At 44.2% G+C, this 26784-nt stretch overlaps 1 protein-coding gene across 1 annotated transcript in view; it reads right to left on the bottom strand.

The window, feature by feature from the left end:
• klhl29 (kelch like family member 29) overlaps positions 1-26784 on the bottom strand; it is a gene marked incomplete at its 3' end in the record, with an annotated part of 195139 nt that overhangs the window by 103467 nt on the left and 64888 nt on the right.

Here is a 26784-nt window from a genome sequence, read left to right on the forward strand (position 1 = left end):
TGCTGCCATTGCTGGCAAAACTAAAATCCATGTCACTATGGTTACCCGTCTCCCTCTGAACCGTGCTGTCGAGCCTCTATCTGACTCTGTTAGCAGCAGACGCACACACGCACATGCACACACGCACATGCACACACATTCGCACACACAAATGGCTTGCCCTCCTGAGTATCACTGTCACGGAATACAGCTATGGATATTGTCGTGGAAATATTTATAAACAGAAAAAAATAAGTTGCCTTGTTTCGCAGTTGCATACTGTACGACTTACAGTAGTGTGCACTGCAGTGGAAGTACATTTTAGCAGGACACAAAGTCTGTGAAAAGTTCCCTGAAAAAGAAATGATGAGACAATATAACTGTGTTTTATACTGGAACTTAGATAACACCCTCAAACATTCATCTATCCAATGGATGCATTATCTCTGCATTTTATAGCAGGTGGCCTATCTTCCCCTGCATTTTAATTCAGCATGCTGAGAGCTTCCTGCAAAGGTATTATCAAGTCCTCTGTCTTGCTAAACCCCTTCTAGACTTAAGACTGCAGGCCATTTAGCGAGAGGTGACAAGACCCCATTTATCTGACCCAGACTTCTCCAAACCAGAAATGTTGATTAGATGAAAGAGAAAGTAAGAATTCTCCCACAATATTATCTCAATTAGTTTATTTACTTTTTCTTCATAATCTAAAAGACTAAGAATATATATACATTTATGTACAGTACGTATATGCTCCTATATTTGTTTTTAAAGACCAAAGAATTGGTCTTTGTATTTACCTCAGAGCTTTAAACCCATTCCCTTGTCTTTGAGATATGGCCCAATCGTTCCAATTTTCCAATAAAACAGTGAAATAGGGAGCCCACAGGGGCACAACACCTCAGACAGGAACACACACATTTGATCACCTATCCTGGATCCTCCTCCTCTACCTCCTCACACACAAACAATTGTTAGCGATATTACACTGCCACAAATGGGGTCGAGGTCACAGAGCTGGCTATCTGGCAGTGAGATGGGTACTAGTTTCCCTGGAGAAATCAATTTATTTCCCGGCAAATCAACAAACTGCAGCAAGGTTAGATAACAGGTCTGCGGGAAATTAGTAGGGAAGGAAGAGACTGTGTGAGGCAACGAGAGAGTGTAAAAGAGAGAGAGAGAAAAAGGAGAGAGGGAGAAATACTGAGGCTCCGAATACACACGCAAAAACAAACACAGGTCAGTAACAATACCACTGTGAAAAACTAACCTCATTAAATATCATTAGCGGAACCGTCAGACACAATGAGGTAGAACCGTACACCGTGCAGTGTTCTGCTACACTGGGTTATTAAGTTCTGCTTTTTAAGGTTTTGTGTTCCACCGCTGACACGGCCCTTTGTGGACAAGAAGGAAACCACAGTCTGCAGCCTAATGCTCATCACCGTAATATCGCTTGGCTGGCACGGTATGTGACCTGTAGTTGTTGATGTGTCATTGTTTTTCGTCTGACAGCTTTATCATTTAATGAGACTGAGCTAGCGGACAGGGAAAACGCTCACCAGGGTTTCTTGTGGCGTGATCTGTGGCAGCCATTACTGTTCAATTTAAATGCATCGGAGAAACGGTCCTGCATGACACCTATACAATCAACCCCCCCCAATCTCTAGGGAGATCCATGTACACAAATGTAATCATAATCATAATTTCAATAACGAGAGTAGGCAGGCGTGGCAGTGGCGATTTTGTGCACCGCAAAATAATATCACATTGTAATTCCACGGCATAACAAGAATTCACAGTGAACAGTATGTGCACACAGGGAAATGCAATTCAACACCCAGCTGAATGGCTTTCTCTTCCCTTTGGCCAGGTGCTGTCAAGAGAAAGACCGAGAGAATGTGGCTGAAATGTGCAGAGTTATGGAGGCAAGGCTTTGTGTCTGGGAAGGAGAGGGAGAGAGAGAGAGAGAGAGAGAGAGAGGGAGACAGGGGTAGATTGAACAGCAGAGCGAGAAAGACCCATCAATCATGCGTCCTTGTATCATTTCCTCTGACACGTCATTTTCAGCTCCTCTGGAAAAGAAAAACCACCACCTTTTAACTGGCCCTCGGACAAGCCTGGAACCACTGTGAAACGATGACCCGCAGCGGACACGCACATGAAAAAAAGACAACCGGCAAAGTCTCTGTTCTCCTCACTGTTATTCACCTACACAGCTAGCTGTCTCCTCTTTGTGAATTCACTGTGACACCTAAATGTGAGGTGGATTTGTTCTGGACTCACATCTTAATGGTGGTGAATGGTGGAGCCGGTGCATGGGGCTGCTGTAGCTAATCTATTAGACTGTGGCTAAGCTAGGAGCATCTCTACCAGGAAACAATGAGACGATTTCGCCAATTTTGGCAGCCATTTTAAGATGCAGTGGTGGATGACATGGCGAACAGTGCTGTGCTGTGTGTACAGGCGGAGTATTCCATCCGACAGCTGGATACCGTACGTGGGGAGAACAGAAGCAGAGATACCTCTTTCCTTGTCAGATACGGACAATCCCTGTACTGAAGGAATACACAATGGCTGGGATATACAGCTTGAAGAAGAAACTCAGATAGTTCCTTCAATAGTCACATACTGTATAATATTTGTAGTGTATTGTAACTACCAGACACAAAACCTACTTACTGTAATATGTACACTGTACGGAGGATTGATGAAGATGGCCCGCCTCTACAAGAATATATTCTGTACTGTATCATCACATTTATTTTATTAATTGAATGTATACTGAGCAAAAATAAATGTATATTTGTAAAGCGCTATGTAGGGTGGCGTTAGCTCATAAAATGTGTCACGGTACAGTGCTTGTCTCGGATTGCTAACCCCCATATTAATTCAACCTCTGGGATTTAAATGAGGTCTGAATTCACAATGAGCACAATTCAAAGTGCCAGCCCTGCATCTTGATGCATGGCTTTATTAAAGATTTGCCAGCTTCTCACTACAACTGACTGATGGCGGCTGTGACTCAGTGGGTCGTCAAATGATAGCAGGGTCGGCGATTCGAATCCCGCCTCGTCCTGTCCACATGTCAAAGTGTCCTTGGGCAAGACACTGAACCCCAAACACCTTGCATGGCAGCTGCTGCCATTGGTGTGTGAATGTGTGTGAATGGGTGGATGAGAGGCCTTTGTAAAGCACTTTGGATAAAAGTGCTATATAAGTGCAGTCCATTTACCATTTATGATATTAACTCACTAACCACACTTGTTTCTTTTTTTTAACACAGCACACCTGCCCCCTGTATGACCACTTAATGTGGAGGCATGCTACTAACAGGGAGAAGACTGGACAGACATATAAAACATAAAAACAGCAAAACAAAGCCTGGCTGAGATTTTCCAGCGCAGACATGGAGAGCCTCAGAATAGCTACTCTTAATTTTCAGCCCCGGGGCGAACGACTGAAGGGGAACAGACTTTGCTTCCGCTGAAAATTCCTACTAAGACACTCCGACAGCTCGGTGCTACCGGCTCGATGCACACGTTTCTGGAAAACAGGAGCGCGGATGTGAGGCGAGGCCGACAGGCTTCAGTGAGAAGGCGAGGCTTGGAAACCCAGCCTAATATCCCATGAGTGCCCAGAGGTTGTGGAGCTTGTCCTCCTATCCAACTTTCCCATTCTTCTCTTCTTAAAGAGCAATAGGTACAGTCCACTGCTACAGTGGTACAGTAGCCAGTAGCTGAGACTGAGGCAGTAGTAGTGGTACAGTAGCCAGTAGCTGAGACTGAGGCAGTAGTAGTGGTGCAGTAGCCAGTAGCTGAGACTGAGGCAGTAGTAGTGGTACAGTAGCCAGTAGCTGAGACTGAGGCAAGGCAGCAGTAGAGGCGAAGGCTCCAGGGAGAGGGACCGGTGATTGGACAGAGGGACTGATGAGACTTCCTCGTGTCATGAGATCATCTGCCAGACGACCGTGTTGGGGGCCATTTTTGTCGACCATCGGTCCATTCAGGGGCAGACTCAGGGCCGACGGGGCCCTGACCCCGGCTGATGTGTGGCGAGAGCATGGGGAACAAAATGTCTGCTGCCAGTCACAGAGGCAGATCTGCTGGAGTAACACTAGGCAAGTCTAGCCACATGTGTACAAACATAGAGAGCGGCAAATGCACACAGCACTCTTTGAGAGGGTGATCTCTTGCAAAATAACACCTTATGTCAGAAAAAATATTTACAGTATGTAATTAAAATGTTATACTGTAGTATACTGTAGTAATACAGTGGTTGTTTTGTAACTGTACAGTAATAGTGCAAGTTGGGCATTTTTGTTATTGACAAGTATGACTGGTACAGGTAAGGTCGAGGAGAGCTCTGCTGGAGCTGTCACAAGTGTCTGATGGATGACTGGGTAAGTATAATCCTAATTGAGCCATTTAATGGCTGCCGTTTAATCAGTCTAGATGACATCAATTTTGAGGTCTAATTCAATGGCACTGAGAACACAGGCATGGGAGGGGGGTGACATGGCAGTTACTGTAGATATCGCATTCAAACACCATTTCAAAGCCATTTCAAACACTCCCACCCCTGTTCAAATCAGCCAACACAGCTGGTGGTGACAACTCAATGTCAATGTGTCAATGTAATTTTATTTCTATATCACCAATGATAAAAACATGCAAGCACAATAAGAACATATTTAAAAGAAACAATAAAATAAAATAAAAATATTTGTATAGCGCATTTCATACACAATGTCAACACAATGCGCTTTACAAAGTGATTGGGGGATGGGCAAAGATCCTACCCCTACAAAATAGAATAAAAATTTAAAAACAGAGAATACAGTACAAATTAAGAACACTTTAAGATATTGAGACAAGTAAAGCTTTGTGGTAAAAGCAATATTTTAAGAAAAAAGTTATGTTTTAAGATCTTGCTTAAAAGTTACCATGGTCTCAGGCATTCTCAGGTCCTCTTACAGCAGGGGCCTCAAACTCAAATTGGCTTGGGGCCACTGCTGGTATCGTCAACTCATAGGAGGGCCACTTCAATGTCAACTTCAACTACTACTAGGCCTAACTATAAGAAAGTGCAATATTTCGGAAAATTTCATTTTTCATTTCCATAACTAGACTCACAACTCAGTCTCTAAATGTTGCAAGACTATTCCATAACTAACATTTTCCTCATACAAATTCAAACCGGTTTCCATTCATTTTAATATATTTTAACAGTTAGTGCTGCAAATCTTTTTTCCTTACTTTAATTTTATCTTGAATAGCCTACATTGGTCATTTATTCTGTTTTAACTGCAAGATGCATCACTACTGTAAGCCTGCCCTAAACCTGTAGCTACTGGCATTTACAGTATTAAAGTTCAAGTTTGTTTCCATTTCTTACCAGACACTTGAATACATTTGTAGGCTACTACTCTATTTCTTGCTAGACACTCTATCTTGAAAGACTGAGACATTAGCCCTCTCAGCTGTGTGGCTCGTTTTTTCCTCTCTCCCTATGACACTGTTCTCCATGTTTAGTAATGAATATCTCTTGACATTATATTCCTTTAGAATGGCGACTTTGTTCTTGCATATCAGGCTGGTAGCATTTCCATTGAACTCCACAAAAAATACTGCAATGTCCATATTTCTTGAAACATGTCTGTGTTCCTAACGTTAGTTAACCCTGAAAACAGTCTCTTGGTGTCTAGCTGCATTCCGTTCATTGCTCATAGTCACGTGTGGATTGATTGCACCTGTGACTGTATGCAGCATTCACTTCGCACGCTGCGCACAATAATAGAATTTCGCCCCACGTTTGAGCGACTTGAATTTCGCATTGTAGGCCTGCCTGCCGGCGCCGTTAACAAGAAATTATTTTGCGGGCCGGATTACATTATATTTCTGACATCATGTCGCGGGCCGGATGGAGGGGTGTGGTGGGCCGCAAATGGCCCGCGGGCCGCGAGTTTGAGATCCCTGTCTTACAGGGTTTTCCAAAGGCTGGGGGCATAAGAACTGAAGGCCGTCTCCCCATGCCTCCAAGTCCTGGCTCTAGGAATTAAAAGGTCAATGCCAGAGGACTGCGGGACCTACTACTAGGGATGCACCGAATGAAAATTATTGTCCGAAACCGGAATTTAGACACTTAGCCAAAAACCGAATACCGAAAACCGAGTGCGTACAGGCGGCAAAGCGTAGCCTACCGCTTGATTTTATCAATGGCCTCGTCAATGAAATTGACAGCGCATTAATACTAATTGTTATAGAACATAACATTTTCTGGAGAAAATGTTTGGGCTTGCTGAAAGCAGTCCAAATTCTTTGTGACGATAGCATGAATGCTACTAAATGTTCCTAATTAGTATTCATTGAAATTGATAGGGTAATTATTTACAAAAAATAAATGGTTATAAATGGATAAATAGAGAGAAAGAAAGAAAGAAAGAAAGAAAGAAAGAAAGAAAGAAAGAAAGAAATGCCATCCACTACCAATTTTCATACGCTTTCTAAAAATTGCTACTGTACTACTACTGTATACTGTACAGCACTGCACTGTCAAATCAAGGACTGCAGACTGAGGGTGTGTTCCGTTCATTGTGGGGAACAACTAAATATCTCTCGTTCCCCTTTTGTCTACAGGTATTCAGACGGGCTGACCCAGTGGCAGACCTCATTAACAGAGAGAGAGAGAGTGAGAGAGAGACACACATATATTGTACAGCTTTTTCAGAAAGTTTGACAAAACAGGGTGGTCCTTTTTGGAGATGGCTTTATGTATGTATTTTATTCATATTTGGTTGAGTGCCTATGTTTCAGTGTGTCTTCATTGGGTGTGGATGAGCGAGTTCCAGCAGCCCCACTCCCCCGGGTGTGTGAGGGGGCCAAAAGACGGGTTTTATCCCACTTGATGAAGTGGTCAGCGTTGGGAATGTCCAACACCATGTGGTACCGCTCCACAGAAGAGTCCATGGTTCTGAGGAAGGGTCCATGGTTCACTGATTCACACTGTATAGGTGAAAGATAGAGGAGATATCTTAACTCACATGGAGGGGATAGTGGGTTTATGTTCAGGTGCTCCTTGCATTAGGCCTGGAATGTGCAATGCTTTTTCAAATGCTAATCGAGTTTTATTCATATCAAAAAAAGTAATTTCAAGCTCCACATCCTATGGACTGTCACAAATGACAGGTAAAATGTAGATGTTTTCTTTTGCGTTTCGGTATGATTTAGATTTTTTTCTCACTCCAATTCCTCTGACATGAAAACACTGTTGTGTGTTCAATATTGTTCAATTTACAAATACAGCTCTACTGCAAAATCTTTTTCTGCAGAATACAGAGAAACAGAGTACAATATTGGAATCCAATAGAAAGACAGGGAAAAATCCATTGATATAGATCTTTTGACATGGAAATATCATGTAATATAAATAAGTCAATATCTCATAAGATAACTCGGTAACACTTTCTACTGTATGAAGGTCATGTTTATAAAGCATCATAAGCACATTCCTAACACATTATAATGCACTTATAGTATGCAGTATAAGGCTTTATAAAACTCTTTATAAATGGTAATAGTCATGCGTGACACCTTACTGTATAATAAGGTTTATAAATTATTATAAGTATATATTTATAATAATAATAATAATAATATATGATACCTCCATGCTACACAGCACATTATAACTACCAATCTTTATTTACTATGTATCACAACAGATTATACATTTCTGAATTGTAATAATGTAATTATACACTATAGCATGACTTTGTGAGCTTTAAGTAAAGTGAAAGCAATTGTATCATACTATAACCCAATTATTAGGTCTTATGAGCAGTATTTGTTGGCTGTCAGGAAAGTGTACTGTAAGACAAAAACATTCATAATTGCGTTATAGTATGATATTGAACATTATTATACACCATGTATGAATATTTGGAAAACTAGCAGACCACATAAGAACTTGTTAATGCCACAAGAGTAATGATACATTCAGGATGGCGTCTACTGTAAGAATACACTGGCATTCAGTCAGTAACTGTGCTATACATAGCTATTGCTGTTACCTTTACACACCCTCCCGGTGGAATTCTTGACAGCAATGTAATCTGTCTGTAGCTGGTACGGCAGCTAAGGCCCTTGTAGAAATATGATGTTGTTTGAGGGGGGGGGGGGTGGGGGGGGGTATCCTCCTCCTAAAGCTTATTGAGCTGTCAGGTTTGAGTCCTTATCAGACACCATTGATTTCTTGTCATGCATCTGGGGGAGAGAGAAGGGGACGGTGACTTTACTTCCTTTCTTTACAAAAGAGCTTCCCATAACAGCCTCACACGCAGACGCCAGGACGTCCATGTTCACGTACTTATCTGTGTTGATGCAGAAAATCATCCTACATTTAAACTGATCGTGGTCTGGTGCCAGGTTTCATTTTGTAATCTTTAAGAGAATCGGACTCGTGGAGCAGGAAATGTGGAGGAGCCAATATGAGCTGTCAGCAAGTGACAAAGAGAGACAGTTTAATGGCACTATTATGTCCGTCGGATTGTGGAAGTTCCATGGAAGTCTTGCTCCCAGGTAGTAGAGACAATGTTTAACAGACGTCTGTCAAATGGGTTTTTTGACACATTTTATCTGACCTTTCGTTCACTCAAAAGACAATTATGTTTTCCTTCAAAAAATGGGAACACACATGAGTCACAGATGATTTAAAGAAGTCATGCTGAGAAGTGTGATGACAGTGATTGGCAATAATTACACTTTCACGAAAACATCAGAGAAGAATAATCAACGTCAATATATCTCTGCTATTTTGAGATGAAATCTCATGATTCAGAACAAAGAAAAATGTTTCCTTGCAAACGTCCTCAACGTCTTACTGTGACCAACCAAGCGAGACATCCACACAATAGAGGCCGGGGCATTTTAATAAATCTGCTTGTGTTTCCAGAGCACAATAAATAGGTTGTGCTCTCCTTGGAGACTAGCCCCCTATAATGGAGATATACAATAAGCATGCAGAGGACATTTCTTGTGAGAATAGCCACGATCTCACGGCTACACCCGGACATTAGCAAGAGTCATTAGGCCCATTTAAATGAGGTCGTTAAGCTGATGAAATGAGGCCATATATTTGAGTGTGGAAACACAAGAGGAGCTCCCATTTTTCATTGTTGCCCAGTCTCTTTGGAGTCAAGTATGTCATAAGTCTAAGGGGGTGAGGGCCTGCATGAGGCATTTTGGAAGGACAAAAGTCAACCTTTCAAAGAGTTAACAATAACCACAGTCATAAAAACTGTAATACATGTAGCGGCAATAACTTCCATGACAATTTCATTACACTGCTATATTTGTAAGCGGGGCTCGATAATACAGCCATGAAGATGCAATAATTGGACAGCGTTTTTTTCCCCCCTGCGGCTAATATTGTTTGAATCTGAATTAAATTGTGAGAGGCCTTCCTATTACAACAGCTCTCCACTGCACAGGTGCTCTGTGGAGCCCCTCACATCCTCCTGTTGACGCCTAAAGGCCTTCTACCCTCAGAATCCTTTGGAAGCTAAATCCATCTCCTACACTCAAATGTCCCCCAACAGGAATTATTCCGGAAGCACGGCCTTAGATTGTCAGTCGATGGCCATCAATCAACCCCGACTTCAAACTGCCAGAAAAACTCAGATTGCCACCCAAAGACATCACTTAATTAGCTGCCTGTCTCAACCCAAGATGGGGAACAGATGGACAGAGACCGGAGGAGAGGAGCACAAACACCGAGCAAGTGAGCAGCACAGGAGCAGAGCAACCGAGGCCCGAGGCCTAAAGCAACATGGGTCGCAGTCAGGGATGAGACGGTCGAATCCTCTCAAACCACGAGAGAGATCTACGCCACCGAGACCTCCTCCAAGCGAGGGGGGAAGGGTGGGGGGGGAGTGGAGGGAGAGAGGGAACCAGGAGAGCAAGCAGGCAGATGAAGGGAGACAGAGCACACCGTTTCACATCCATTGTTGTCGCAGCGGTGAGGTGGGTGGACCTCCTAACCCAGAATGCAGTGCAAAACGGCAAAATTTCCCAACCATTAAGAGACATTTTTTTATGCTCAGCTGGGATTATGGCTTTGATTAAATGTTGCTTTCTTTTCGAAGTTGGAACAGTCAGGGGTGATACAGGCGGACAGTCTGACATACTAGTCATGTGTCTAGTACTGTGGGCGAAATAAAGAGGGCCAATATAAAATTACAAAGAATCTCAATTTGAAGACAAGTAATTATTGATAGATGTATCATGTAAACCGTATCACAGAGAAATCTACTCCGATTTAATGTTTTCCTTTGTTTTTTTTGGGCTCATGTCTGCAGAGTGCAGCCCCACTGAAAGCCTGACATATGGTAAATACTGTAGCTCTTAAATTAGGTCGCTGGCCTTCCAGTTTAGTTATCTGTGATGATCAGAACAGTGTCTGCTGCTTGAAAAGATTCCCCCTGGCACACCGTTTAACACGTCTCATTTACTGAGGAAACATGCAGGTAACACATCCAGAGGTTTCTGGGCACATTTCTACCTCCCACAGTACAAATCAAAATGATTTGAATAAAAATAACTGCTACTCTAAATTTATATAATGTGTTTAAAGGCGCTAAATATTTTTGTTCTTTTTAAAAAACAGAATAAATCAAAGGTACTGTAGGCGCCTTAAGCACCATTTCCTATTCATGATACTACAACCTAGATGTTTGAAGGGCACCTGAATGACTCTTGAGAAACAGAAACAAAATGAGAGTGGTCAGCAGCAAAGCTACCAGGATCTACAGTATCAGACCCCAACACAAGATATTTGAGGGTTCAAAACAATGTGGAAATTGTTGGGTACTACCAGTGTTGAGGATGTTTCAAGAAAAAAAAAATATATATAGCCGCAAGTGGCAATGAGACGGGGTCCTATGGTTACGCCCCCATTAAGACTGACTGACAGGGGGAGACTGACAGACAGACCTGATCAATCCAGCAAGGCCAGCTAAGGACCAGCTAAGGTTTGTAGCGGGTTCAAATTTTTTCAGTAGGGTATGAGAGCACCATCTACCCTGTATTGAGGTCATTGTATCACACATTTATCATGGGCATAATGTAATATACCACCTAGCAGCCAGAGGGCGGTGTGCATGTTTTGAATGGGCACTGCAGTACTTAGCATAATGTGCCAGATTTGTCGCACCACATCACACAATTTTGAACGAATTTTGAACAATTTTGTCTTTAGAATACCTAAGAGTACACATGTGCGATAAGTATTCATGAGAAAAAGTTTTAAAGTGCATTAGAAGCTAGCTTAGCTTAGTGTAGCTTTGTGGCAAAACTATAAAATTTCAAATCATTTTCAAATGTCGTTTTTTTTGGGGGGGGGGGGGGGTTACAGCACTTGGATTTTGTGGCCAGTTTTTTTTTTTTTTTTACAAAAATGCATTTTTCTCTGCCATCTTGGATTGGACTTCTTAGCTTCATGTAGGCCTACTGTACCTGACAAATTTCAGACTTATCAGACTTATACTGTAGTTTATGAGAAGAAAGTTAGGTTTTGCCAATTTTTCAACCTACAGCAGAATCCATCATTGACTGACATTATGGGTCTAAATGGCACATTTGTTTCCCATGAGGAATGACCTACAGTAAGTGTAACAAGTTTCATACAGTACATTTCTGTCCAACGGGGTGGAAATGTCAGAATTTGGTGTTAAAATGCTTGAACTTTAGACTTGATTCATTGTGACCGCCACTGGAGGTTTGGTCCAATGAGAAAATACATTTTTGTTGTTGGTTTCCTTTTTTTTATATTACAAAAATTGAAGATGTGAAAAACCCACTCAATATAACAATGGATCAGCCATTGTCAAGCTCACCACATCTTTGCCTTCTTGGAGACAAATCTCTCCTTACCTGCGTGAATTACAAAAATGGAACTGGAAGAATACAGGCATACCTTGTTATAAGGACATCTTGTTGTAAGGACTGGGTCGAACTCATGACTGTTACAGCTTCATATGAATCAATGTTAGCTAAACTGAAAGATTCTGTGTCTACATTTGAGGAAATGTGGGGAAGCTTTCTCAGATGTGTTCATTTATGGGGTTCAATATATAGATGTGTAATAGAAAGCCTAAGTATGTCATGTGGAGTGTTGTGTGTTGTGGGGAGGGAGAGATGCTGCGACCCATCATGCTGTGTGTGTACTTTTGTTTTTAGTTTTCTATTGATGGTTATGTAGCCTACTGTATGTTGTTAATTGTACAGTAGGCTAATTTGTGAAACGTATATTGTGTATTGTTTTGAAAATAAAAAATGTAAATGAGAAAACATCTTTCTTTGACTTTGACAGCACAATGTGCTTTAAACAAAAACTCCCACTGTTTCTACTCTCTCTAAAACAAAGACTATGCTGTCATCCTACAAAAAATCACCCGCATTGTTCTATCTATAATCGCCATTTGTGGCTCACAAAGTCAAAGATAATGTTTCCAGCTGCCCCCCTGGATGGCGGGTGGCTATAATTGGGGTACTTTTCAGGCACATTCTCGTGAATTAATAAATAAATACATTTGTTAAAATAATATTTACATTTTTAACTCGATGGCACTTTGGCACAAAAACACACAGAGTGTCAGTGTGATGCTTTTATCCGAAGTTTGAGCAAACCATTTGCATTTTCTCTGAAAAAAAGCTTTGTAAGAGTATTAGAGAATGTGAGCCGCGAGTGTAGCCTACAGACGGAGAATAGCCAGTCTGCGCGCTGTGCGCATGCGTGCTGGAGCAAGTGGGGAAGCTATATTTCATTTCTAAAGACGTTTCTAAAGATTATATTACAGAGGCATGTGAAAACCACAACAAGCCCTCGCTCTATGTAAGCACAACTAGCATTATAAAAACAGATAGTTGAAAACAACCGTTTCGCGGCAGAAAATAGATTTTTTAGAAGCTGCATTCTCAGTGCCCCGTCCGCAGCCATTACATTGATATAATTGGCTCGCGCTGGATTTTAAATTTCTTCTTCAGGCCTCCGAATTACACCAAAGTTATCTCGGTGAGTCAAATGTCTTATAATATGCCGTAAATAAGGTCCAGGTTGTGAAAAACGATCATTCTCCTTTAAGATCCACTTAATTGCACCACAAACGTGATTAAACGACTTCCAATCCAACCAGCAAATCACATACACTCTACAGCAGCAGGTGCTGTTAATAGCAAAAAATAGTCATTGATTTCAATTGATCCAATTAAAAACATTCTTCAGCCCTCAGTCATTCCAGACAGAACTCTCTTCTAAAAATGTGGAGTTTCGAGCAGCCTTTGATACATGCAGACAGGAAGGAGTAATGTGTATTTCCCCCCTGTGTATACAGAGCAGCACAGTGACTGGCTGCTGGGTTCTGGGCAGCGTGGTGCTCCACACAGCTGGTAATGAGAAGCAGCGAGCTCCCAGTAATTTGTTATCAAGAGTTAAGGTCAAACCGCAAAAGCACGATGATTGAGTCCCTATTACAATTTGCATTTTAAAATCTATCTATTATTTATGTGCGTATTATTCAAATGACGAGCCGAGAAACTCCCCTGAGTAAAATAGGCAAGACGGGCCCACAGGAAGCCTGTGGCTGTGAGAGAGGGGACAGTGACAGAGAGAAACAAAAGATTGGAGGACTGTTTAGCTGAATCCCAAATCGCGCACTTAGGTGAAAGTGCAGAGCACTCGCGGCCTTACATGCGCATTCCCGCTAAGTCCACAAGGGCTCAGGGTAGTCCCAAAACGGAATTGCTAGGTCCACAAGTGCACCACTGCCGCCATTTTGCTCACTTTAACCGCACTTAACGAAAGTCCGCAATTTCAAAAATACCCACAGTCCACCGCGTCTCATGTAACACAGTGCTTGAGTGCATCCGAGTCATGATCCGAGTGCATCACACATAAATTATGACATTTGCCGATAACACAACGTTTATCTTGAAATCCACATGCTGCAAACATATCCCACCCAACATCATTTTTTAATTATTATTAAATTAAAACAGACGTCAGTCGGTCAATTTGCAGAGCCGAGCGGAGAGCTGAGGAGCGCGTCAGAGCAGCCTCTGCGTCGGAGGGACGCGGCAGCCAATGAAAACGAAGTGGGAGGGGCATTGAGCTAAACTGTCTTGGGAATCGTTGGCACGCCGCTGGAAGTGCTGTCACATTTAATTCACGACCCTGCACCCTCTGGCCCTTCCAACTGACGTCAATTAAGTCCTCAGGCCTCAGGCCGCAAGTGCGAGGGGCCGCAAGGGTGGTTTGTGCACTCAGATTGGGATTCAGCTTTTGAACTCTCAGTAAGTGTCCATCATGATTACGTCCTCCATAGTTCTTGCCTCCTCCAGGCGATGTCAGATAGGTTTTCAGTCGTGTGTGTTTGTTTGTTCGTTTGTTCTTTAGCAGGATTACACAAAGACTACCAGACCGATTTTCACGAACCTCGGTGGAGGGGTGAAGCATGGGCCAACTAAGAACCCATACAATGTTTGAGAGGATCTGAATCCACGCGGCGGCTGTAGCTCAGGAGGTAGAGCGGGTCATCCAATGATCGTAGGGTCGGCGGTTCGAATCTCGGCTCCTCCTGACGATATGTTGAAGTATCCTTGGGGAAGACACTGAACCCCAAATTGCTCCCAATGAGCAGGCTAGTACCTTGTATGGCAGCTGCTGCCATTGGTGTGTGTGTGTGTGTGAGTTGGTGAATGAGAGGCCTTCATTGTAAAACACTTTGGATAAAAGCGCCGTATAAGTGCAATCCATTTACCAAAACAGAACTTCCCCATTCAGATTTAGGCTCAGATCTTTGTCAACACCACTTCTGTTGAGTGCACAACCACAGTGTGTTCGGTGGTGTAGTGGGGTGGGAAAGCATTGGACTCCAGTGTTTGAATCCAGTCTGGATATAGACTACTCATTCTAAAAAAAGGAAAAATAAAATAGTTATATGTTTTTTTTCCTGCATTTTCCATAGTAGTTTTTAGTTTAGTAATGTATGTAGTAAGTGTAGTACAGTGTTGATGCAGAGGATAGAGTAATGTGACTAGATTGATTGAATATTATTCCATTTTGTATTTAATCATGTTTCATGTTCTTTCTCATATGTTATGGTGACAGTTTTTTATAGTTTGTACATTTTGTTTATAGTAATGTGTCAAGATCTATCTATTATTGAGGTTCTATTGTACCCTACGCCTACTAAATACACTCTGATATCCTTGGGGAAAAGACAGAGGGAGACAGACCTTGCTGCTTTCTAATCTGTCAATTACTGTCTGATTATTATATCCATTTACACATTCAACAACTGCACATGCTGATCTAACAGGTTTCAACTGGGCAATATTTATACTGAGGAGTGAGTTTATCCATTTCAGCTCGGTTATACCAACAAAACGCATTCATGAGCAGAAGCCTGTGCTCTCTGAGCACCCTTTTCAATTTTGTTGTTTTGTTTTTTGACTCCACTGTCATGAATAATGATCTCAACCTCATTTCCTCATGTGTTGGCATGCGGTATGTGTAGCTACGCTGTGGTGGGCGGAGAAAGTACATTTCCATAGAAGCTTGACAACACAAAGCGCACTGTCTATCGTTGGACCCAAATTAAATGACATTAAGTGGCAATTCTATTTCATCGACAGAGAGCATAAGCCTACAGAACCTCAGCCTCTCATTAGAATACATTATGGTAAATCACACGCACAGGCATACAAATGTTTAATTAATAGTGTGTTAATTGTGTCATTGTAATAACATGAGCGTCCCATCAATGGTGATGCAGCCCTGTGGTGGTTAACCACACACAAACAGGGAGAGAGAGACAAGCTGCTGCTCCTGCTCTTCACTCCTGTGGGTTCCGCATTCCCGGTTCCCCGTTCTGTGTTCCGAGCTCTGCATGGGGAGCTCCAGGTCCAAGCTGATCAAACATGGCCCAGATCCATCACAGATACCAGCTCAGAGCAGAGGGGGGGGGGGGGGAAACAGTCAATTGGATATTGATTTTTGTCTCAGAGAATTTCCAAAGAAACTTCTCAGAAGCTTCGTGTGACGTCTGTTTTGCCGCCATGTCAACCCAAGATTTTTCTAGGCAGCAAGGAGCAGCAGTGGTTGTTGACAACCAAAGGGAGTGAAGGCAGTATAGTCACCTTTCTACTGCGGAGGAGAATGAAATGGTCACTGTTGCCAGGAGTCAAGACTCCCCCTCAGGCGCTGAGACTGTCTCATCTGCCATAATTGCTCTTTTACCAGACACATTCATTTGCAGAAAATGGCCGCCAACAGCCAACAAAAGCAGAACACAAATGAGGCATACTGTTGTGTGAGGCAGATGCTCAGGAGCTCCCACAGAGGTCTGTGTCAGAGCTGTGAGACACCTCCTGAGTGAAGTGGCAGACTTGTTCTGGTGATATGTTTACCTGGGCAAATTTAATACCCCTCCTCACTCTGTCTGGTCACATCAGAAAATCTGGGAGACTGTACCAAAATGCTATTTCACACGACGATATTGATGCCTTTAAATCCCCTGCATCTGCAAGCAGCTTTTGGACAGAGTTAACCTTAAGGTGGCGGTGCCTCTGAATGTCAACCCTTTTCCACACAAGACCTTTTTAAATGCCACCACTCTGTTCTGTCCCCGTGGAACAAGAGAGACAAAGGGGAGTGGTGGGTTGTGCAGGGGGGGTGACAGATAAGAGAGGCTGAACACCAGATGACATACGCTGAGCTGGACTCAGCAGGGAGTTCATTTAACACTTGAAGGGAGAACAGGAGTACTAAGTGTGGGTCCTTGAAGGGCTGAAGGGCTGATCTGGTAATTTGCTGACGTGCTCAATTACATACAGTTGATGGATGAATGATTGGCAACGCGAAAAGGAGAGGCTCTACCACCGCTCTGAGCCCCAGTCGACTCTGGTACGGCTGTGTGAAACGGACCAGTTGAGGCCGGACGTTCGTTTTATATGTCCTTTTATAATGTGTCTCTTGCACTTTGTCTTGATGCTTTTAATGTGTCATGTAAAGCACTGTGAATTTCCTTGTTTCTGAAATGTGCTTTACAAATAAACTTGTCTTGCCGGACTCAGACAGAGCTCTTTTTCAGCAGCCTGGGGCGGCTTTTTGTAATTATTTTCAACGAGTGAAGCGTTTTGCTTGCTGCTTTTGCATTGCTGAGCATCTCATGTTTTTCCGCCTCTATGCACCTTGCATTTTGTAAAACGGCCAACGTCATATGCATTTTTTTCCCCATTGTCCAATCGGATGAATTGAGAGGCGGGCCTTCTGTGGTGATCATGGTCTCAGGGACCCACACAGATCTCCATTTCCTTGTGTCTATTTTGTATGCAGATGTTTTCACTAGGTAAGGTAACTAGATACTAAAGAGCTCGGCAAGGCTAAAGATGAATGCTAAAGATTGTGCCTATCAAAAAAGTATTCTTTTGCAAGATGCTCTTTTTTTAAACTGTAGACTTCAACAAAAAGGCATTACGCAATAAAAGCAAAGAGTCCAGCCATAAGCAATTTTAGAAGGTTTGTAGTTCAAGAAAACTGAGTCCTGATTCATCATGCCAAATCTTTAGAACTGCAGTTTTATAACTGAGAAGACAGTTTCAAAGCAAACGTTCAATTAAATAAAAACTGATTGAAACTGTGTTGTTTGCAAACCGAGCTGAAAAGGGGCATCAGATAGCAGCCCCTAGTGAGGCTGCTGCAAGCTGATAACTGTTCCAGGATTAGGTGCCAAATTATATGTTGATTTTATTATATAGGCTACTTTATGCAATACTTTAAGCCAGAAAGTCCTATTGAGATAATGAATTTCTCTTCAAGGGGACACTAAATATGTTTTCCTATTATATCTGACCTTATACCTGAACTCAGTGCAAACAGCAGACTACACTGACCCCTTTCATCACAGATGGTGCTAGATGAGCTTGTTCATTGTGGGCATAGGTGCAAACCGATCTGTAAAGGGCAGGTGGGCAGGTCAGAGGGTCATGTTTAGACTAGAGAGCCTGACCTCTGACCCCGACCTGTGACCTTACGTCATTACGATGAGGAAGTGGTGAGCAGGGTTTGCAGTGGTGGCAAACAAACCGTCCGGGGCAAATCTAAGGTGACAGGGGCTTCAGCGTGCCTGGGGATCAAAGACCATCGGTCTCTCTACTGTACATGTCTCCAGCAAATCCGCAATGACCACCATGTCAAACCATGTACATCGCAGTCCATCGGAGCTAATGTGGCCCTATGAGACGTATCTGGCCCTATGGTGTGCTATAGGAAAAGATTGTCTGATGGGGATTTGTCCACAGTGTTTTCCGGTCCTGGAGAGTTTCCAGAGCCAAGCGTTGTCATCTCTGATCCCCCGATGTTCTGTAGCAGCTGTCTCCGGTGTCACAGCGCGTCATTACAACCGCCGCCGTCGCTACCCCGTATTACAGACAGATCAGCAATCCAATTTCACACACGCGCGCTCTCACACAGGCGTGCCCTGACGTTGGGATGAAGATCTACGGCTCCGCACGGACATGTTTAGAGTGGAGAGAAAGGAGAGAGAGAGAAAGAGAGAGACGGGTGGCTGGTTTAGAGGAAGAGAGAGAAAGAGAAACAGAGGTCGGAGATGACTCGTGAGTTGACGTCCTTACAGTAAACCTTTGTTTACCCCAGTGACATCCCCCTATCCTCATCACCATTCAGACTGACAGACAAAGATCCCACTGTTGTTGTACGGGCAGAGCAGTATCGGATAACACTGGACTCAGTCCATTCATTGTCCCAGACTGCAAAAATACCCCCCTCATCACGTCCGTAGAGAAATCCTGTTATTATTCCTCATACATGAGAGAGCTTTTGAATGTGATATCATACAGCTGCTTATTAACACGGAGCCGCCAAACACCCAGTTGTGGAGGCGGTTTGAGCGGCGAGCCAAGAGAGGCGTGGTGCACGGGGGCCTGTGCCGATTGGTGGCGGCAGGGCAGCAGACGCCGACTGACCCCCCCCCCATCTGCCTCCTCCAGCCAACAGCACGCAGCTCTTTGTTAGTCCTGCTGAAGCCAGCAAAGCGAAACCACCCCCGCCAGAGCTCTGACTCGGGGTTTATGCGAGGGGTGAAAGACGTTTCCGGTTACAGAAATGCATACAGACCCGATTAAATGATGTCTGTGACAGTGGAGGGAATCCGAACAGAGACAGCCGCGAGCTGAGACGAGGCTGAGTAAACGTCACGGGAGAGATGAATAGACAGACAGACAGACAGACAGACAGGCAGGCAGGCAGGCAGGCAGGCAGGCAGGCAGGCAGGCAGGCAGACAGACAGACAGACAGACAGACAGACAGGCAGGCAGGCAGACAGGCAGGCAGGCAGACAGACAGACAGACAGACAGACAGACAGACAGACAGACAGACAGGCAGACAGACAGACAGACAGACAGGCAGGCAGGCAGACAGACAGACAGACAGACAGACAGACAGACAGACAGACAGACAGACAGACAGACAGGCAGACAGACAGACAGACAGGCAGACAGGTACAGTAGACGGAGTGAGAGGCAGGCGGGCCGGGAACAGACGCGTCCATCCATCCGTGGTGTGGCAGGGCGGGGCGGGGCGGATCCAGACCCCCCGCAGACAGGAACACGCACCCCGGGACAGGATTTGGATTGGCTGAACGCCAGGGTTCAACATTCTGCTACACAAGAGATTGACATAACAGATGCTTTCTCCTCCTCCTTGACCTCCTCTTATTACACTCACACACATGCACGCCACGCACACATACATGTACACACACACACACACACACACACACAGTACTCAGACAATAGATAAACATAGAAGAGTAGAACAAAGAATATTCTGAGATGGTTGTACCACCTGATCATATGCGTCTCATATTTTAAGCACGCCACATACTGGCACTTTGGGTGTCACGAGCCAGGTTGGAAGCAATATGCTTCACTAGGCATGTAAACCAAAATGGTAGTTAAAGGGAGGTTTGGATTCGGAAGGATAGGGTTAGGGTAGCATCCTCCCAACCATACACCTTGCTCGTGAAAATATATATATATTTTTATACTACTGTTGCATGAGGTGGCTATAGTGCAGTAAGCAGGAGCATTCATTCATAACCTTTATTAAATTCTCAAGAACACAATGGAGCAAGCCCTCATTTTCAATGCAGCAGAGATGAACATGAACCATTATATACAGTAGAGGTCCAGCGATCTACCTATTTTCACGCTTAAGGCACTGTTAGTCTCTAATCTGCTATGGGGACATGTGACTGATCTCTCTGACAATGAGCATGTGTGAGACTGAGGTGTCTCTGTCCTTGATCACAAGGCCTGCGGTGGGGTTGCCAGGTCTGGTCTGAATGGAAACCCCTAATGCGGCACACATGCTGTCGATGCCCGCGGGCCCCCTCGGCCCTGGTTCTGGGTAAACACAGGATCACTGCTCCTCGTTAACACTCCAGCGTTTCCATGTGGCATCTTAAGGAAAATCTCGGCTCAATCAGCACATACTGTATCTATGTACTGGATAAACAATGTATGATATATTTATCTTTTTTATATATAAACTAAATAAAGGCTTAATGACACATTTTGATTACATAGGGCTTTAGGAGACGCTTTGGATGGATTACGTGATAAGAAACTGACTCTAAAGATCAATAGTGATCCTATCAAGATAGTAATTTCACAAACTGTCAACATAGAGCACATGAAGCCAGAGATTCTCTAACTCTTTGTAAACTATTTTCATCAAACGCATCTCGCAGTGGATCGTAAGCGGAGGTTACCGCTCTAACACGAGGGTGTCCTGAGGCTCTTCAAGGGCAACTCCGCCGGCGATTCTGCGAAGGCCGTCTTTATCTGAGCTGACACATGGATTGAATTGGACATCTCAAAGAGAACCATGAGCTTCTGCATGCTGCAGCCTCTGTGGGGGATATGATGCTATTCAGGGCTTACACAGCACACACACACACACACACACTAACACAGCCTGCCACGGAGAGGTCTTCTGACAGTTTTGGGCCATCATTAGCGTAAAAATACTAAATTTCTAAATGGCAGAGGGCAAGCGCAGGCAACACAGGGGGTTCGACTCTGACCTTCGGAAAATACTTCCAGGTTTTCGACGTAATGAACATAATAGAATAGAATAGTAGATCAGGCTTCAAGGGTACGATGCAAAAATACAGGAATCGCGGTTCCCTATACAGCCATTAATATTTGATCAGTTGGCTCTCAAGAGAGAGAGACAAGCCTTGGATTTCCCCCCAGTCCTCCTTGGCAGATTTAAACGCCGGCCACCCAGTGGTGAGATGGTGATACAGAAGTGCTGATGAACCAAACCTGTGTAGTCCAGCAGTGTGTTACTTTACCCTCCCTCTATAGACCCCCCATGCATCGAGAAGATGAAGACAGATTTTTACATAGATTGTAAATCTAAGCCACTAAATGACCACAAGAATTTACAAGAATGAATAGTCTCTCAGCCTGCGGGGACTGTGGATGGGGTTTCCACGCCTTGCTTATTTCGCTGGGTAATCAAAAAACAGCCAGCCGTGATGCAAACAATTGTATTGGATTGTGTGTTCTTTGTGTTTATTCTGGCAGTTTATAAGGCAGCGAGAGGCAATGCCCCAGATAAGGACTGAATCATTTTTGAAAATCATATTAGGTTGCTCGACACTAAATGAGATGAGTTAACAGTGATTACAGTATTTGGGAAAATTCAAATTGCCAGATGATTTTGGAGCCATAAAAGAAGCAGGGTGAAATTTGTAGAAACACGGAACGATAATTCTGGAAATCCAACAAATCGGATCTAATAGTAGTCTAGATTATATTCACACAACCTTTGAATGTCAAATGACTAAAATGTAATTTAATGTTATTTATTGCTTTATAAATGTTCTTAGCCGGTAGACAAACATACTCCTTAAGCTTGCTCGATCGCCTTGTAGAGAGGGGTCAGGGAAGAATTTTTACAGCTCACTTATCTGGCCCCCGGGTGATTACTGTTTTTTTTGCTTCCCTCTGGAATATGTAGAGAGTGGGTCGTATGCCCACCTCCCTTGTTCTCTGTAAAGCGCATTGTGTTGCCTCTGGGTATGAAATGCGCTATACAAATAAAGCTTTGATTGATCGATTGATTGATATTCCAGCACTGCAACGCAACACACAACAGGGCAATACATATGGATAGTATAGATGGCAATGAAAGGCAGGGAGAGGAGCTGTAGATAGATATTTATGCAGCCCTGAATCAATAGATCTTCATGGAACATTCCAGCCGTATGGCAGTTTCCATAGGGAGGCAGGATTCCCCTTTGAGTCCACATGTTGAGTTGAGGAAATGTAAAGTTTATTCTTATCATTTGACGGAACAATCACAGAAGATATCCTTTTTTTATCTGAGCCCAATTCAGGACACATTGCAACCCGCCAATATTTCTTTTCTCTCTCCCTCTCTCTTTCTCTCTCTCTCCCAGATTCCCCAGTCTTGCGGCTTTTTAAACTTCAATCATCTAGTTTTCAATACCTTTCACTGTAACCTCGGAGACAAGGTTATCACACTTTTCAAAAGGAGTTTTTTTTTTTCAGACCAAGCCTCAATAAAGATTGTGTGATTTAATCATTCATATCTTTTCAATGCCAGGCTCTTTTCTGCAGAGCGTCGCTGCTTCTCAATATAGACGGAGACACAAGACCGGCTTTATACAATACACCTGCTGGAGTTAATGTGGGTTATCTGGGTGAGGTAGCATTTTCAACGGGGGGCAAGTAAACAAGATGCAAGAACCTGACCCAATATTTTTAAAGATAATAGAGTCGAGCACGCCATCTTCACTTCACCTCAAAGGTGACACACACAAATCTGTGAGGTCACATGGCCAGCTTCCCCTTTCGGAGTGTGGAACGGTGCTCCAAAATGTCTGATGTTACAGCGTACGTTTGCCACATGCAGCTCTAGTTTCCTCTAAGGCCATGCTACTATGATAGCACTAGGAAGAGGCCACACCACACTTCTCTCAGCGATGGGAACGACTTCACTTCGCTAATGAGTCATTATAGGCATTGTGAGTGCTTTATTTCCGCCTTCCTCTCTGGTGTGAGAGAAGGTCAAGACGCCTGCTGTTGGGAGATACCATGCCACCGTCCAATCCCTCATCCGACTGGCCTGACCTGGTTGCAATCAGTGATAGACTAGACTGGCATCGCTCCTCCATTTTGTTATGAGCCAAGGTACACTGGAAAAATTAATTAAGCAGAAATTGAGATTTTCCAAAAGAATCTTCTCAAAGGGAGTAACTGAAAATGAAACACCAGGCTCATTTGACTGAATAAAGAGAGATTAATTCTATTAAAGAATTGTATTCTATTTGCAGAATGTTCCATGTGACCTTTTAAATTATGAAAATATTAATTAAATACAACAATAAGCCCACAGCCTTTGCTGCCCTGTATTATATACAAGAAAACCAGTGGAAAATGTAGATTTTATTCTGGTGCTAAAAAGGTTAATCATATTAATCAAGGGAAGAAGGATTTGCCCTCTCAAACTAGGGCATTAGAGCTCTGACTCAAATATCCACATGTATCAATAGGATATCGTTGGGAAGCCGGAGCTTTCTGGGGATTAATATTAGCATTACCAGATGAAAACGATCCACCATGGCCCATCCTGAAACCTCTTCTAAAACCTCACAAACACCCAACACCCGGAAAAAATGTCACATTCTTTTTCACACAAACATGCTCTCCGACATTAGCCACAGTTTAAAACTCTCCCTGACATTATTAACAGGCCACTACGTCTTCCTGGGAGCAGATGAAAATTGGCTGCTCTCCCATTGTGTGTAATTGCTTGATGGATCTATGTACTGTAAATGAACGGTCCGTGCCGTTCCCCGTGACCTAAATAAACCTAACAGTGGCGCTTTTCTCTCCCTCTTAAAACCCACCACGGCCCGTACGGCGTCTTCACCTAGCCATTCATCAACGGACGTAGAAATAGCCGTCAACTGCCCAGGATTTATCTCCCTGTGCAGCCGGAGGGAAACAAATTGGTAATGCCCAACGTTTAATTAAAACCAGGCGTGGATGAATAACCAGGCGCACCTCTAAACGGAACGTGAGGAACCGTGCACCGTTCCGCGTGGCTAGCCGTACGTTATGACGGACGAGGCTGGCAGATGGTGCACTTCCAGCCTGATCGGCGGGGCCGCTGTACTGGCGCACACATGGGCGGACCAGCGGGGGGGGGGGGAACGCAACACGCCCCTGTGGGACGGGGAACCGGCGCGGCGGCGCTGCGTTTCGTAGCTGATGTGACACACGCGCACACAATACACACGCGGCACACATACACACATGCCATGCATGCATGCCTGCGCACAGATGTTGCTCTGCGTCTCCACTGCCTGACGGGCGCCCCTGTGATGCTGACGAGAGACGTGCTCACGGCCGGGATCGATAAAAGGCCTGTCGGCTCTTTAGAGTAGGGACGGCTGGAGGGGGGGACGCACGGGTGAGGGGACAGAGTCCCTCTGCAGGACACACTGAGACCTGGACAGCTTTAATGATAGAGGGACATAGAGAGAGAGAGAGAGAGAGAGGGGGAGGGACAGAGAGAGAGAGGGAGAGAGAGGGGGAGAGAGAGAGAGAGAGAGAGAGAGAGAGGGAGGGACAAAGAGAGAGAGAGAGGGAGAGAGAGAGAGAGAGAGAGAGAGAGAGGGACAGAGAGAGAAAGAGAGAGAGACCGCTGGATGTCTTCCAGGCCATAATTAAAGAACACCAAATAACTCTGGTTATTTTCCTTTTTAAACGCTGCTGTTCTCTTTGCCTCGGTGTCACAAGCAATCCAGAGTAGAGAGGTGCAGCTCTGACTAAAACCACTAGACAGCCATCTGGTGGGGGGAAGGCTTCTGGATAATACAGCATGTGCTCGCGCACACACACACGCACGCGCGCACATACACACACACAATGCTGTATAATGTCCATTTCTGACAGGGCAGCCCAGTGGTGATGGTGCTAAATGTATAGCAGCCATACTGAGGGACTCTAATTGCTCTGGCAGCCACTGAATAAGGACAATGGCTGCGCTGGGCGCTGGAGAGAGTTTGCCCAGATATATGTAATTACTCAGGTGGTCAGTGGGTTCTCTGAAGCACCTAATGATGAGCACTTAGGAGCTAAATTACTGGGGCTTTGTTTACCTCTGGTCTGGTGCTGGCAGCAAGGAGACTGAGAAGGCAAACACCAGAGAAACACCAGCCTTTCTGACAGGGAGCAGTGCGAGTGTGGAGGAGGCGGGGAAGCCTCGGGCCTCTCAAGCTGAAATGAAAGTTAGCCGATGTGATACTGATGAGAGGTGCTGAGGACAAGAAGAAGAATGGTCGCCATGGTAGCGAAGGCGGGAGGCAGGATCCCAAAAGCTGGGATTTCGGGCTCTTTTTGGCAGCTTTGATTTGGAGCTAGTTAGTTACCTCCTTAGGCTTCAGCCAGACTGGAGAGTTCACAGAGGCCCTTTGAGCTCTAATGGAAATGTACACTTAGTCAATATCTCAAGGTGGTAGATGCCAGAGAGAGTATAAATCGAAGGTAAACAACACAAATTACTGCAAGGTACCTTTAGAGTGTACAACTCTAACATACATAATGTATCTATATGGTCTATGTTTGTCAAAAGCATAGCTGGCATCAGAATGCCTCAGGTGAGGTGAAAAACATTCCCCTGTTATATCATCTACGGAACTACCATGTTTGATATTTTGAGAAGCTAAAAGATTCTGATTCAATTGAAGGCGTTCCTCTGTGAAGAATATTTTCTGTGGAAAAGCACCTGCATCTTACAACCGTCCAGACAGACAGAGGCTCATAAGCACCTCAGGCTCGGCCCCGTCTCCAGCGCCGCGCGGGTCATTTACATAATGACGGGACAAAATCAGCGAGGGGGAGGAAAGAGAGGACAAGCCTGCCATTTGGCAGAGAGCTCGAATGAAGATGGAGTTAAGTGATTTGGTGGGAGAGAGAGAGAGAGAGAGATAGAGAGAGAGAGAGGAGGAATGGAGAGAAGAGGGATAGCTAGAGAGAGAGAGAAGGGGGGTTCAGAGAGAAGAGCTAGACCTGGAGAGAGAGAATGAGAGAGGAGGATGTTACGTTCCACGTATGTTTGGGGTGTATGGTGTTGGGTGTGTCTCTCTCTCCTCCTTTCTCTGTTCATCTCCCATTCAAGCAGCCACCAATCCTGTTCCTGTCCCATCCTGTTGCAGTGCCGGCCGGCTGTCAATCAAGACCCACTCACCACTGCAGCTGCTGCTAATTACCGTTAGCCTCATTCCAGCCCTCTGCCACAGCCCGTATTCATGGTTTCAAATGTAGTCCTTAGACCTGCCATGTTGGGGACCAATACAGGTGTTTCAAATGAATGAATTAGTTCTACTGCATAGGATTCTATGCAGTAGAGCCAATCAGATAAATTGAAACACCTGTGTTGGTCCCCAATATGGCAGGTCTAGGACTACATTTGAAACCCATGAATAAGGCGTGGGCTTTCTGTTAGTCCCTCTCTTTATCAGCCACTGCCATGGTGTCTATGGGTTTGTAGTTTGTGTAGTTTTGTATTGTATGTAGTTTTGCTTTAGAACATGGCCCTGGGGGCAGGTAAGATAGAGGCCTCTTTACATATAGGGTTCATGTAGGGGTGTTCTCTGTCTAGTACACCAGTGTAGGGATGGT

This window comes from Borostomias antarcticus, assembly GCF_949987555.1.
Source record: "Borostomias antarcticus genome assembly, chromosome: 6".
NCBI lineage: Eukaryota > Metazoa > Chordata > Actinopteri > Stomiiformes > Stomiidae > Borostomias > Borostomias antarcticus.